The sequence below is a fragment of the Cupressus sempervirens genome, chromosome 3, assembly GCF_028749045.1.
Source record: "Cupressus sempervirens isolate cs-2001-9-10 chromosome 3, ASM2874904v1, whole genome shotgun sequence".
Taxonomy (NCBI): domain Eukaryota; kingdom Viridiplantae; phylum Streptophyta; class Pinopsida; order Cupressales; family Cupressaceae; genus Cupressus; species Cupressus sempervirens.
In genome coordinates this window covers 886,969,392-886,982,904 of record NC_143120.1, presented here as the reverse complement: position 1 = coordinate 886,982,904, position 13,513 = coordinate 886,969,392, and positions in this window count along the sequence as shown.

Sequence of the window (13,513 nt, the reverse complement as noted above, 5' to 3'; positions counted from 1 at the left end):
GTTTCCCTACTATGTAATTCATGAGGTATCCTGATGCAATGCAAGGTAGGAGAATCCCAAATGGAGATGTCCTAACCCCCAAAAAATAACCACACAATAGAAAATAAACAATAACACAATATCTGATACCAATCAACAACTCTTTGTTCATAAAAACAACTAATTACAGTCAATGTGTTGGGCTATAAGGCCTTCCTAATTATGGCCAAATGCATAGAAATTACAATAGTTCTCCAAGATCCCCCAAGATCCAACTCAAATCCTAGCTAGCCCAGATTTGTAACACAACAACAACTGGTAGAAACCTTCAAGATCTCAACTTGTACTCACAAGCCACCAAGCAACCTCCTTATTTCTAAAGTGCATCCACTAGCTCTTCTCCAAATTCACATTCTAGATTCCAAATTTAATCCTTTCTCTCCAGCTCCCACAATTAATTTAATTTCCTTATCCTTTATTTCATGCTTAAGACACTACCCAAGCCCTCCTTAAATAGCCAGCTAAGCCACAAGTCAGCTAGTCAAGCATTTAATTACAATATAGGTCCACCTTGGAAGAGTAAACCAAAAATCTAAAAAACATGAACAAAAATAAATAAAAAATTATATTTAGGTCCAAAAATGACCCAATAAAATATCCCTATCTTAACAAGACCCCATTTCATCATAAAAAATTGTACAAGATGAAAACTCCACGTGTTTCACACGAAAATTGTCCAAAAATTGATACCCAAGATATTTTTTGATATCTCCTAGGTCCAATTGAGTTAGAACTTGTTATTTGAATAAAGGTATTGATTTATGTCTTATAATACCCCTTAAGTGCACAAAGGCTTACTCCTCAAGGATAACTATGCATCTATCCTAAAATTCATGCACAAAAACTTGTCACATAACTGGTAGAAAATTGATGTGTTAGAAAATGGTCATATCTACCAAGACATGATGAAATAGGAATTTCACCTTGGATTATAGATAGTACTATAGTCCCTCTTCAATATATAAAATTTTCAGCCTCTAAAGCACTGGAAAAAATTAGTTACATCACCCGAAATAGGCATGAAGAAACTAGAAAATACATTTATTCATCAAGGTAAAATGAGTCTACTTCAAAATGATAACTCCAATTTCTATGCACACATAGGACAAGGTTCCCCAATGTTTCTCGAACACATCCCTAATTTCAAAAACCTCAACTCGACAAAAATCCAAGCTTAATGCTCCTACATCATATCCCTCTACTTATTTATTCACTATCTCTATTTGACAATTTGTCTGGGGGTGGTAGCTAATACTCAGAGTGAGATTTTTCCCACACTATCTGATCAACTCTTACTAGAAGTGACTCACAAATCTATTATCTCTGTCACCAATGATGCTTCAAGGTAAGCCATGCAACTTTAATACCTCCTTAAAGAATAAATATGCCTCCTGCATAGCACTATATATAGTGTTGATCAATCGACAACATCATATATACGCTCTCTACCCTAGGCTCTTGGTAGTCCTATGATGAAGTCCATGGAAAACCACTTCCACTTCCTATCATAAATTGAAAGTGGTTAAACTAAGCCGGTTGAGTAAGAGTGCTCATATTTATTCTGCTAGCAAGTAGGGCACTCTCTAACATACCACAACACTTGAGCTTTGATCCCTTTCCAAGAAAAAAACTCACAAATATATTGGTAAGTTTTGTAAAAACCTAGATGTCTTACCATGGGTGAGTCACAATAAAATCTCAACACCATCCTCCTCACCTTTGACCCTGGCACCAAATAAATGTTCCCTTTGTAAATGATGTGCTCATTCAAAAGAGTGAAATCACTATTCTGGACTGATCCATATATGAATCCTAATGCCCATGTATCCTTTGCATATTCTCCAAGGATCAAATGTCTCTAATCCTCTAATATATCTATCATCAAGCTCAAATGGGGTCTTCATGATACAGAATCTTCTACTACATTTTGTGTCCCCTTGAAATTATAGGTAATATCAAAGTCATATGTGTGTAATTTACTTACCTGTTTATGCTACCTATCATTAAGATCTCACTGCCCCAGGAAATGTTTTAGGCTATTATGGCCAGTTTGTATGTTGAATTTTCTACCCACTAAAAATTGTCTGAATTTGTCCAAAGCATGCATTATGGCCAACATTTCCTCATCATAAATGTTAATTCTCCTCTTTGGAACCCTAAGCTTCCTACTCTCGTAATCAGTTGGTTTCTTATCCTTCATATACATTCCTCCAACAACTTCACTAGATGCATCATAATGTAGCTCAAAAGGTTTGCTAAAATCTAGTAATTCTAACACTAGACAAGAAGTCATCAACTCCTTGAATTTATCAAAACACTCTTATGCCTTAGGAGTCCACAAGAAAGTCCCATTTTTCATCAAATCCATCAAGGGTTCTGAATGCCTAGAATATCCACTAAAAAGTCTCTTGTAGAACCCACAAAACCCCAAAAATACTCTCAATTATGTTAGGTTCACTAGAGTAGGCCACTTAGTAATGACACAAATCTATTCAAGATCCATGCCCCAAGCACTAATAATGTGATCTAGATATAATAACTCTAATAATCCCAAATCACATTTGGACTCATTTTCATACAAGGAATCCCTACTTAGAATGCTCAACAAGATGTCTAAGTGTTGCACATGCTCATTGCATATCCTACTATACACTAGGATATCATCAAAGAAGACTAACACAGATTTTCTCAATTGAGGTTGAAAGACCATATTCATCATGGACTGAAAATTAGCTTGAGCATTAGTTATCCCAAATAACATAACTACAAACTCAAAATGGACACAACAACACTAGAATGTCATTTTCTCTACATCCTTCTCTTTTCCTTGGATCTGGTGATAGCCTGATCACAAATTAGTTTTGGAGAAGAAACATTCTCCATGTAGCTCATCTAATAACTCATCAATCCATGGGATGTGGTGCCTTTTTTTGATAGTCTTCATGTTCAAGACCCTATAATCTATGCACATCCTATGAGTACCATCCTTTTTCTTCACCAAAACCATAGAAGAAGCAAAATGAGATGTACTTGGTCTAATGTAACCCATAGAAAGTAGTTCCTTGATGATTTTTTCAATCTCATCCTTCAATATCTTTTGATTCTTGTAGGGTGTGATTATGATTAGTTTTAAACCCCCCTGTAACTCAATAATATGTTCAAAACCTCTATTCAAAGGTCTACTTGGTGGTATGTAACTGAAAAAATTACAGTTCTTGATTCTTAGTTCCTCCATGTTTGGGTGATATTCTAATTTTTGAGGTCCCTGTTGTTGGAAATCTAATTGAAAAGATCATTGATGAAGAAGATTAATTGAAAGAGGGAGATTGTTGTTACAAGAATGTTTTCAATCATTGTTTTGTCTTTGATGTCAAACCTGCTATTTGTAGGAATGAAAATTGCTTATAAGATCCAAGTACTATGTCTTAGTTGATTGATGAAGAGGATTTAATCAAAAAGATGTAACAAAAGCACCCAAAGGAAAGGTTGAGTTATGATTTTGTAATAATGTGCAAGGATCAGTTAAGACAATGGTTAAATGATGTAGTGGTAACATACTTGAAGATACAAAGGTTGGCCACACTTAGAAACACTAGAGGAATAAGTTGTAACAAGGTTGACCGCAAAGTTTAAATTAAGTTCATTAGGGGGTGCTGAGCAAGCTAGTTTAAGCCAAGCAAATTCTTAGTTGGAGTCGAGAAAAAGTAAAATCTAGTGTGTGTTGAGTGAGCTTCAAGTGTCGAGTGAAGTTCAAGTGTCGAGCATCATAAAATCTTAGTAGGTGCCGAGTGAACTTCAGGTGTCGAGCATCAGTAAAACATAGTTGATGCTGAGTAACATAGTGTGTGCCGAGCACTAGAATTTCAATAGTGCCGAGCTATTGCATTATTGGAAATGTTAAAGATTTGTCAAATCTAAGCTGACAAAGTTGTTACCTTGAATTTTGTGAACCAGTTGGAGGATAAGGATGATGAGCTGGTGGCACAGAATTCTATGTAAACCATTTTTGAACAAATTCAAAAGGATTATTCAAGAAGTTTCTTGAAAAAACAAAATATGAGTTAGATTTAATGAATCCTACCTAATCCTAACCAACTAAAATTAAAGGATGGAAGAATCGAGTGGGAAAAAAATTTTAGACTTCTATTTAAGAAGTCACAAACTGAGAAGCAAGAGTTGCTGGTGTGCCAAATTACAAAATGGCTAAAGGGTGTCAAGGAGAAGGCATCTAGGAGAAGGAAGAATAGAGCATAGAGACTCTACTTTGATAAAGTGGTCAGAGAGAGATGATTGCACTAATTCATTGAGCATGGAGACTCAAGGAGAAAAAGCTTGAAAGGAGGGCAAGTTGTCAAGAACTAAAGAGATTGAAAGCCAAAAAATGTCATGAGCAGAAGAGTGATATGAAATTTGCAAGTTAAGTTGTATTCTATAATCAAGTCAAAACCCCTTATTGTTACTCTCTAGCAATTGTATCAGTTAGAGTAGAAGGAAAATCCTATGGACTTAGGTTGGTTTAGTAGCCATTTGTAAATCCTTTAATAGGGTGGCATTCCAAGTGAATGTTCTAAAGTCCTCTAACCAGGCCCACTTCTAACGGGGTGGTTAAATCCTTTAGCGAGGTCACATTTAATAGTGTATTGTAAGCCTTTAATAGGGTAGGCCTTTCATAGGGCATCACTTCAGAAGAGTGAGAATTGAGTACCATGTTATTGGTGGTTTTTCCCAAATTGGGTTTCCATGTAAATCACTGTGTTATGTGTTGATATTTTCATGTGTTATGCTTGCATGTTGATTTACAATAAATTGTTGAATAGGAATGTTTTAAGCTTGGATGAATGAATGGTTGAATGGGCTCATTGCTCACTCACTTAGTGAAAAAGTTTGAATAGGACATTTAGACCTTGAATAACTATTTCACCCCCGCCCCCCCCCCCCCCCCCCCCCCCCCCCCCCCCCAAGTTATTCTAAAGCATTTCTAGCAATTGGTATCAGAGCCAACTGCTGATTTAGTTTCAAGGTAGTAGAAGTGGGAAGATTAGGATGTCCAAGAGAGAAGTTCCCAAGTTCAATAAAAACAACTACATTGCATGGTAGAGTTTGTATCAATAGGTGATTATACAAAAATCTCAATTGGAACAAAACATGTAGACCTAGCTGGACCTCTCACTGCAAATGATTTGAGCAAAAGGAAGGAGCACAATCAAACAATGTTGGAGATCGCCTCTACAATCAGCTATGCTAAATTTGATGACATCAAAGGATGTGACACTACATTCGAGATGTGGAAAGCCCTAACATATATCTATGGAGGAGATCAAAATGTTTAGAGAGCAAAGAGAGAAAGCCTCAAAGGAAAGTTTGATGACATGAAAATGGAGGAAGGTGAGAATGTTGCTCAATATGGATCCAGAATGAAAGAAGTGGTAAGTGAAATAAGAAGTCTAGGTGGTCAATTGGAGGAAGAGACTGTCAACAGAAAATACTTAAGAACCTTGCTCCTATCTATGCTATTAAAGTTTCAGCCATTCAAGAGCTAAGGTGTGTACAAGGAAACACACTAACCTTTGAAGGAATAGTAGGAAGACTTACTGCATTTGAAATATCCAACTTTGACAACTACAGACCTGAGAACCTTGAATCTACTTTCAAGGCCAAGTTGACATTGAAAGACATTGAGGAGGTGACATAAAAAAGGAAAAGTAGAAAAGAAAAACATGCATCTAGTGACAACAACACAGATGAAGAAGATGTGGATCAATTGGAAGTTCTACTAGCTAGAAGATTCCATAGAGGCAAAGGTAAATTCAAAGGTAACCTTCCTATCATTTGTTTCAATTACAATGAAGTAGGTCATATTGCTGCAAGGTGTACACAAAAGAAGAACTAAAAAGAAGGAAACAAGTACAAGAACAAGATAGAAGATGATAGCAAAGACTTCAAGGAAAAATGAAAAAGATGCTACATTGTTGAAGAATATTCTAATGAGAATGATGATGAAGTAGTCTATGTGGCCATGAAGGATGAATCAAATGAAGATGAAGCAACAACATTGGTAACCTGTGTGAACAAAAAAGACAAGTGGATCATAGATAGTGGATGCTCACATCACATGATAGTAGAAAAAAGTAAGTTTATTATCTTTCATTAGTATGATGGAAATAGTGTTAGATTTGGACATGATGCTCTATGTCAAATCAAAGAAAAATTTTCAATTAAACTTATAGAAAAAATTTCATGTGATAATGCATACTATGTTGAAGGATTGAACTATAACTTGTTGAGTGTATCACAATTAGGCAATGTAGTTTGCAAAGTAGAATTTAGAAACAAATCTACCAAGATCTATGACACTGATGGAAATTTGATAGAAAAAGGTGAACAAACTAGGAGTAATCTATTTTACCTAGATATGAAAGATGCAACCTATCTTGTTGTTAGACTTGATGATGTGTGGTTATGACATACAAGATTGTGTCATGTTAACTTTGACAACCTGATTAGCATTAGCAAAAAGAAGAAAATTAGAGGTTTGCCTAAACTAAAGAAATCTAAAAACACAATGTGCAAACAATGTCAACTAGGAAAGATGACTAAGTCTAGTTTCAAGAGTAAAACATACACTTCCAAAGAAGTACTAGAACTACTCCATACAGACTTATGTGGTCCAATAGAAGTACAAAGCTACCTAGGAGATAGATACATCATGTTATTTGTAGATGACTATTCTAAGATGCTGACTACTATGTTCTTAAAGAAAAAATCTAATGCATTTCAAATGTTCAAGTGGTATTTGGCTAGAGTTGAGAAGGAAATAGGTAAGAGTCTAAAGTGCCTAAGATCAGATAGAGGAGGAGAGTTCACATCAAAAGAATTTGAAATATTCTGCAATGACAAAGGTATCAAAAGACAAACATCAACACCAAGAACTCCACCACATAATGGTATTGCTGAAAGAAGAAATAGATCAGTGATGGATTGTGCCAGAACCTCGATTATAGAGAAAAATGTTACTCTAAAGTACTAGAGAGAAGTTGTAAGTACTGCTATTTACACCCTAAATAGAGTTCAAGTGAAGAAAGGAACAAATGCAACACCTTTTGAATTATGGTATGGTCACTCACCTAATGTTAAACATTTCAAAGTATTTGGTTGCAAATGCTATATTCTTAAAGATACTAGAAATGACAAGTTTGATGCAAAAGGTAATGAAGGCATATTCCTTGGATACTCCACTAAGAGTAAGGCATATAAGTGTTTGAATACTAACACTAACAAGATTATGGAGAGCGCAAATGTAAATTTTGATAAGCATGTAGAAGTCCAAGTTGATGATTCCAGGAGACCAAAAGATTATAGATCTTTTGTACACTTCTATGAATGAATGACTGTTAAAGACAATGCTGCCAATCAAGTTGGGAATCAACAAAAAATTTTAGCATCAACCAAGTCATAACTAGTGAATGTCGAGCTGCATTTAGAAGCCAAGTTGCAGAATGAAGAAAATGCACATTTTGACTTTGAAATCAATTCACATGAAAGAGACAATGAAGTACCAGATGGAGAAGAACAACATGACTCTAAAGTTGAAGAAACAAATAGGGAAAGAAGGACAGAACCAAAACTAGCCAAGTATGTGAGAAGGCATCACCCTACAAATCAAATCATTGGTGACAAGGATGCAAGACCAATGACAAGGAATAGACTAAGAAATGAATCATGACTATTGAGCAAGGTTGAGCCTAAAATAGTGAAAGATGCACTAAAAGATGATGACTAGTATAAAGCTATGGAAGAAGAGATAGACCAAATTGAGAAGAACATTGGACCCTAGTTCCCAAACCAGCTGACAAGAATGTAATTGGTACTAAATGGGTGTTTAAAAACAAACTTGATGAGAATGGTGAGATAACTAGAAACAAAGCCAGACTAATTTTCAAAGGCTTTGCATAAGAAGAAGGATTAGACTATGGGAAAACATTTACCCCTATTGCAAGAATGGAAGGAGTAAGAACATTACTTGCTTATGCTGCTTACAAAGGTTTCAAAGTCTACCAAATGGATGTCAAGTCTACTTTTTTGAATGGCATACTAGAAGAGGAAGTCTACATAGAACAACTTGAAGGATTTGTTGATGACAACAACAAGGATATGGTCTACAAACAGCATAAGGCACTCTATGGTTTAAAGCAAGCACTTAGAGCATGGTATGAGAGATTGCACAAATATCTTGTGAAGATAGGATTTGAGAGAATAGATGACAACAACACTTTGTATATCAAGGTAGAACAAGGTAAGGATATTTTGATATTAGAAATCTTTTTTGATGATATAATATTTGGAGGGAAAGATATTCTATGCAAAGATTTTTTTGATCAAATGAAACATGAGTTTGAGATGTTAATGTTTTGAGAAAACAAGTTCTTTGTTAGTTTGCAAGTACATCAATTGAAGAATGACATATTTGTGACCCAATTAAAATACATCAAAGAGATACCCAATACATTTAGATTAGAAGATTCAAAACCAATTAGCACACCAATGGTAACAGGACATAAGTTATCCAAGAATGATGAGTCAACTGAAGTGAATTAGACAATGTATAGATCAATGATTAGAAAGTTGTAGTATGTTGTACATAGTAGACTAGAAATTGCATTAGCTGTTGGAATAGTGGCAAGATTTGCTATAAATTCAAGAGAAAGTCATCTGATGGAAGTAAAGAGATTACTGAGGTACTTAAAAGGAGCTGATGACTTTGGTTTGTACTACAAGAGGAGTGAAAAGTTTGAGCTAAGAGCCTACACTAATGCAGATTGGGGAGGTAATATTGATGAAAAAAAAAGCACCAGTGGAGGAGCACTTTTCTTAGGGAAAAGATTGATTACATGGACCAATAGAAAACAAAGTTGTATGTCACAGTCAACAAAAAAAGCTGAACATGTTGTAGCTACTATCAATTGCACCAACATTGTATGGATCAAACATCTATTGCAAGGTATGAAGGAATAAATAAGTGAGCCTATGATAATTTATTGTGATAATACAAGTGCCATCAACGTATCAAAGAACCCTATAATGCATGCGAAAACCAAGCATATTGCAATCAAGTCTCACTATGTAAGAGAATTGGTGGAAGACAAGCAAGTGAAGATGGAATATGTAAGCTCAAAGGAACAAATTGCTGACATCTTCACAAAAAAACTACCTATAGATGCTTTTGAGTATCTAGGAGAAGGAAGAATAGAGCATAGAGACTCTACTTTGATAAAGTGGTCAGAGAGAGATGATTACACTGGTACATTGAGCATGGAGACTCAAGGAGACAAATCTTGAAAGGAGGGCAAGCTGTCAAGAACTAAAGAGACTGAAAGCCAGGTAATGTCATGAGCAAGAGAGTGATATAAAATATGCAAGTTAAGTTATATTCTATAATTAGGTCAAAACCCCTTATTGTTACTCTTTGGTAATTGTATCACTTAGGGTAGAAGGAAAATCCTATGGACTTAGGTTGGTTTAATAGCCATTTGTAAATCCTTTAACAAGGTGGCATTCCAAGTGAATGTTCTAAAGTCCTCTAACCATGCCCGCTTCTAACAAGGTGGTTAAATCTTTTAATGAGGTCACATTTAATAGTGTGTTGTAAGCCTTTAACAAGGCATCACTTTAGAAGAGTGAGAATTGAGTAGCATGTTACTGGTGGTTTTTCCCAAATTGGGTTTCCACATAAATCATTGTGTTATGTGTTGATCTTTTCATGTGTTATGCTTTCATGTTGATTTATAGTAACTTGTTAAATAGGAATGTTTTAAGCTTGGATGAATTAATGGTTGAATGGGCTCACTACACTTAGTGAAAAAGTTTGAATAAGACATTTGGACCTTGAATAACTAATTCACCCCCCCCCCCCCCCCCCGCTCTCAGTTATTCTAAAGCATTTCTAACACTTGTGATGGCATTAAAGTGCAATGGGTTGCCCACTCAACTTGGTCATGTCTCAACAAGCTCTCCATGCATTTGCAAGACATAATCTTAAACCCACTATCATGAATGGCTTTAAGTATATGGGTCTTCCCTTTCGACTAAAACTTCATCTCTATATCTCTCAAATTGAGAGTAAACTCTCCAATATCATTTAGCCAAGCCATGCCAAGAACTAAATCCATATCACCCATGTTAACAACATAAAAATATGCTTTGAAATCAAAGTTTTTGATCTTTAGGGGAAGACCTATAATCTTCTTATCACATTTGAGGATGTATTGCTACCCTCTCTCTTAGACCCTCAAACTACTTTTTTTGTATCCCACGCTTCTCAATCATCCTAGAATCAATAAAATTATGAGTAACACCTATATCAAGAAAAGTGATAACTTGATGACTAGCCAATACCCCTCTTATCTTGAATGATCCCTCTTTTTGTACACTAGTGATGGGCCTCCTAAAGTCTACCCTCAGTATTCTCATCACCTGTAGCCATTTTGTTCAACTTTTCATCATTTGTGCCTTCCTTTTCTTCAATTGATTCCTCATTTTCAAATTGTTGGTTAGAATTTTTAGAATAAGCCCTCATAACCTTGTTTCTTTCCCCTTTAGCCTCAAAAAATAGTCATGGTTCATGTCATAGGGTCCTTTGCAATAAAAAAAAAGTTTCTCTTCCTTAAATTATTCAATGTCTCTCTATCCAAGGGAGAAAATGATTTATATTTGTTTTAGCCTTTGTTTCATTCCTCTTGAGTTTCTTGAAGAATGGTTTGTTGTCTTTGCTAATTGATGCACCCTTTGATTGAAGTTTATTTTCTAGGGCTAATTATTCTATACTTCTTCTTAATCACTTCTTGAAAATTGAATGGATCAAAGACTTTTACCCAAATCTTCAGTGGTTTAGATAATCCCTTAGTGAACTAAACAACCAATCTCCTATTTGAGATATCTGGCACCATAATAGATAGCCTCTGAAAGCCACTAATGAAATAATCCAATCCTCCTATCTATCTCAATTGTGCCAACTCCTTTATGTACACTTCTGGATCCTTTATCAAATCTCTCTACCAACATCTCTATGAAGTCTTGATATAAAGTCACCTGGTTATACTGAAGGGTAACCACCCATGGTACCACCAATTATGTGCAGTTCCCTCTAAATGTAGCATGAAATATTTTACTACCTCCACTTCTATCATATATTTCAATGCTAATAAGGTATCAAGCTTATAAATCCAATCTTGCACTATCATTCTGCTACTACCATTAAATGTAGTCAAGGAAAGCTTTCTTGTAGCACACTTTAATTCATTATCCTCTCCTTGAGGTCTCCTATCCTATCTCAATGCCTTGTAATGCTCCCTCCTCAAGTTAAAAAATTCTCGAATGTCATCCATCCTCCCCTGCACCTATGGAGATAATAAATCTCATTTGTCATTTGCAATCACGAGGATATCAATGAACGTTTCCTCTCCTACTTCTTTTGTAGGTACTATCTCAAGTTCATCACTCATGAAGGAGTATGAGTAGGCCTATATTCTATGTAGGAGTGCATCCTATGAGCTCTAGACAACCCCACTACACTCCTATTATCCCTTTGCTCCTGATTCTATCTATCTTGTGGGTTCATGTGTTGAATAATAGTGGTGCGTGCTTGCAAAACCTAAGCCATCTATTCCTGTCTTGTAACCATTGCTTTAAAAAATTCCCTTGTTTCCTAATCCTCATTCCTATTGCCCCTATGTGGGACACCCTCTTTCTTGTCACCCATGGTGCCTGATTGCCTATCAAATTCGTGTTCCCTATTAGAGCTCACCTGCGAGTGTAAAATATGTGAGAGCCAACCTCATGAGGCTACATGTGATTTCTAAACCCTCAAGATGACTTGATTTAGCTTTCATACCAATGTAAGATCCGTTTCAATTCTAATTTTAATTTTCTAATTTCTTAACCTCATAATTTTGTCAAGCACTTTGTAGACAAGGAATATATCATTTATCTATTTTATTTTTCTTTTCTAAATGCCAAACTTGAATTGATACACTTGCAAAACTCCAAAAAATCCACAATAAAGATGCAAGTATTTTTTTATTTTATTTTAAAAAAAAGCATTGACTACAAATGATACAATAGGGACAGGATAATCTCCATACAAAATGCACTAAAGACAAAACAAAGTCAATTTTTTTCCAAATTCATGAAATTGTAGTGATTTTTTTCCATTTTTTTTCTTGTTTTCAACTAAAAACTATGTAGATCATGAAGATCAAATGCTGAATTTTTTGGAAAAATCCATGATGTTTTTTATCTTTTAAAAATTGGTCAACTGTATAGTTTGTAGGGAGGATAGCCATGTCTGACAAAATATGCATCTACATCAATAAGACATTAAGGCAACACCTTCTATGATGTTCAATGATATCTTAATCCCTTATAAAAATTTATGATGTAAAACTCGGGTATAAATTAGATTACAATACATCACAATGGATTTCTAGATTCTTACACATGTCCTAAGATATTCAAATCTATCCTCCATGAAATGCAAAATAAAATGGATAGTAACCTAGAAATAGTTCAAGAAATCTAGATTTTACTGTAGCGAGTCACTATAGCAAATCACTGTAGCAATATTTGACTTATTTCTTCAAATGTACTCCACAATTTGGGCCTAGGTCACAAATTTGGCAAAATGAAAAGACTAATTTGTATTTTCCAATAGGTGCAACCCTTTAGAGGATCGTTCACCAATATGCTCGAAAAGAATACCTATATGATGTCCACCAAATCCACTAGGTATTTCACCAGCTCAAATGGAGGCACACAAAAGAATTTCGTTCTCTAGTGGAAAATGTTGAAACCCTTGCTTAGAGCTCAAAGAAATCAATAATCCAATAGGAAAATAATGGATTCCTAGCAATGAAGCTCTCACCTCTATTTATTCTTTTCCTTCACCCTTATAGAAAGAAATAAAATATTATTTAATTGTACTCTCTAGAAGCTTCCACCTTTTGAATACAAAAATTAGTTCTGCTTCTAGAAAATGCACTCTCTAGAAGCTTACCCCCTTCTACTAGAATAATTAGTTGTGCTTCTAGAAAATTATATTAATTAAATATAAAGTCATCTTTAGATTTATTTATTTATTGGTTTTAATTTAATTTAATTCTCAAGTTAGCCTTCGAAGAATGAAAGGCAAAGAACTCCACTGAAGGCCTAAAAGATGGGGAACATTACATAGGGGATCCTAAAATTTCAATTTCTTAATTGAACAAAAGCTTTAAAGAGAAAGAAAGAATTGATTTATTGATTTGGCATTAGGTAATAATAATGAAATTTGGACATCAACAACACAAGCTATAACAAAGGCAACACATTTTTTCTTTTTATCTGATATTAACATTATGTGTAGCTAGAAGATATATCATATGCATGTGGAATGTTCCCTCTCATTTATCAACCACAATTACAATGATGGAAATTATAATTA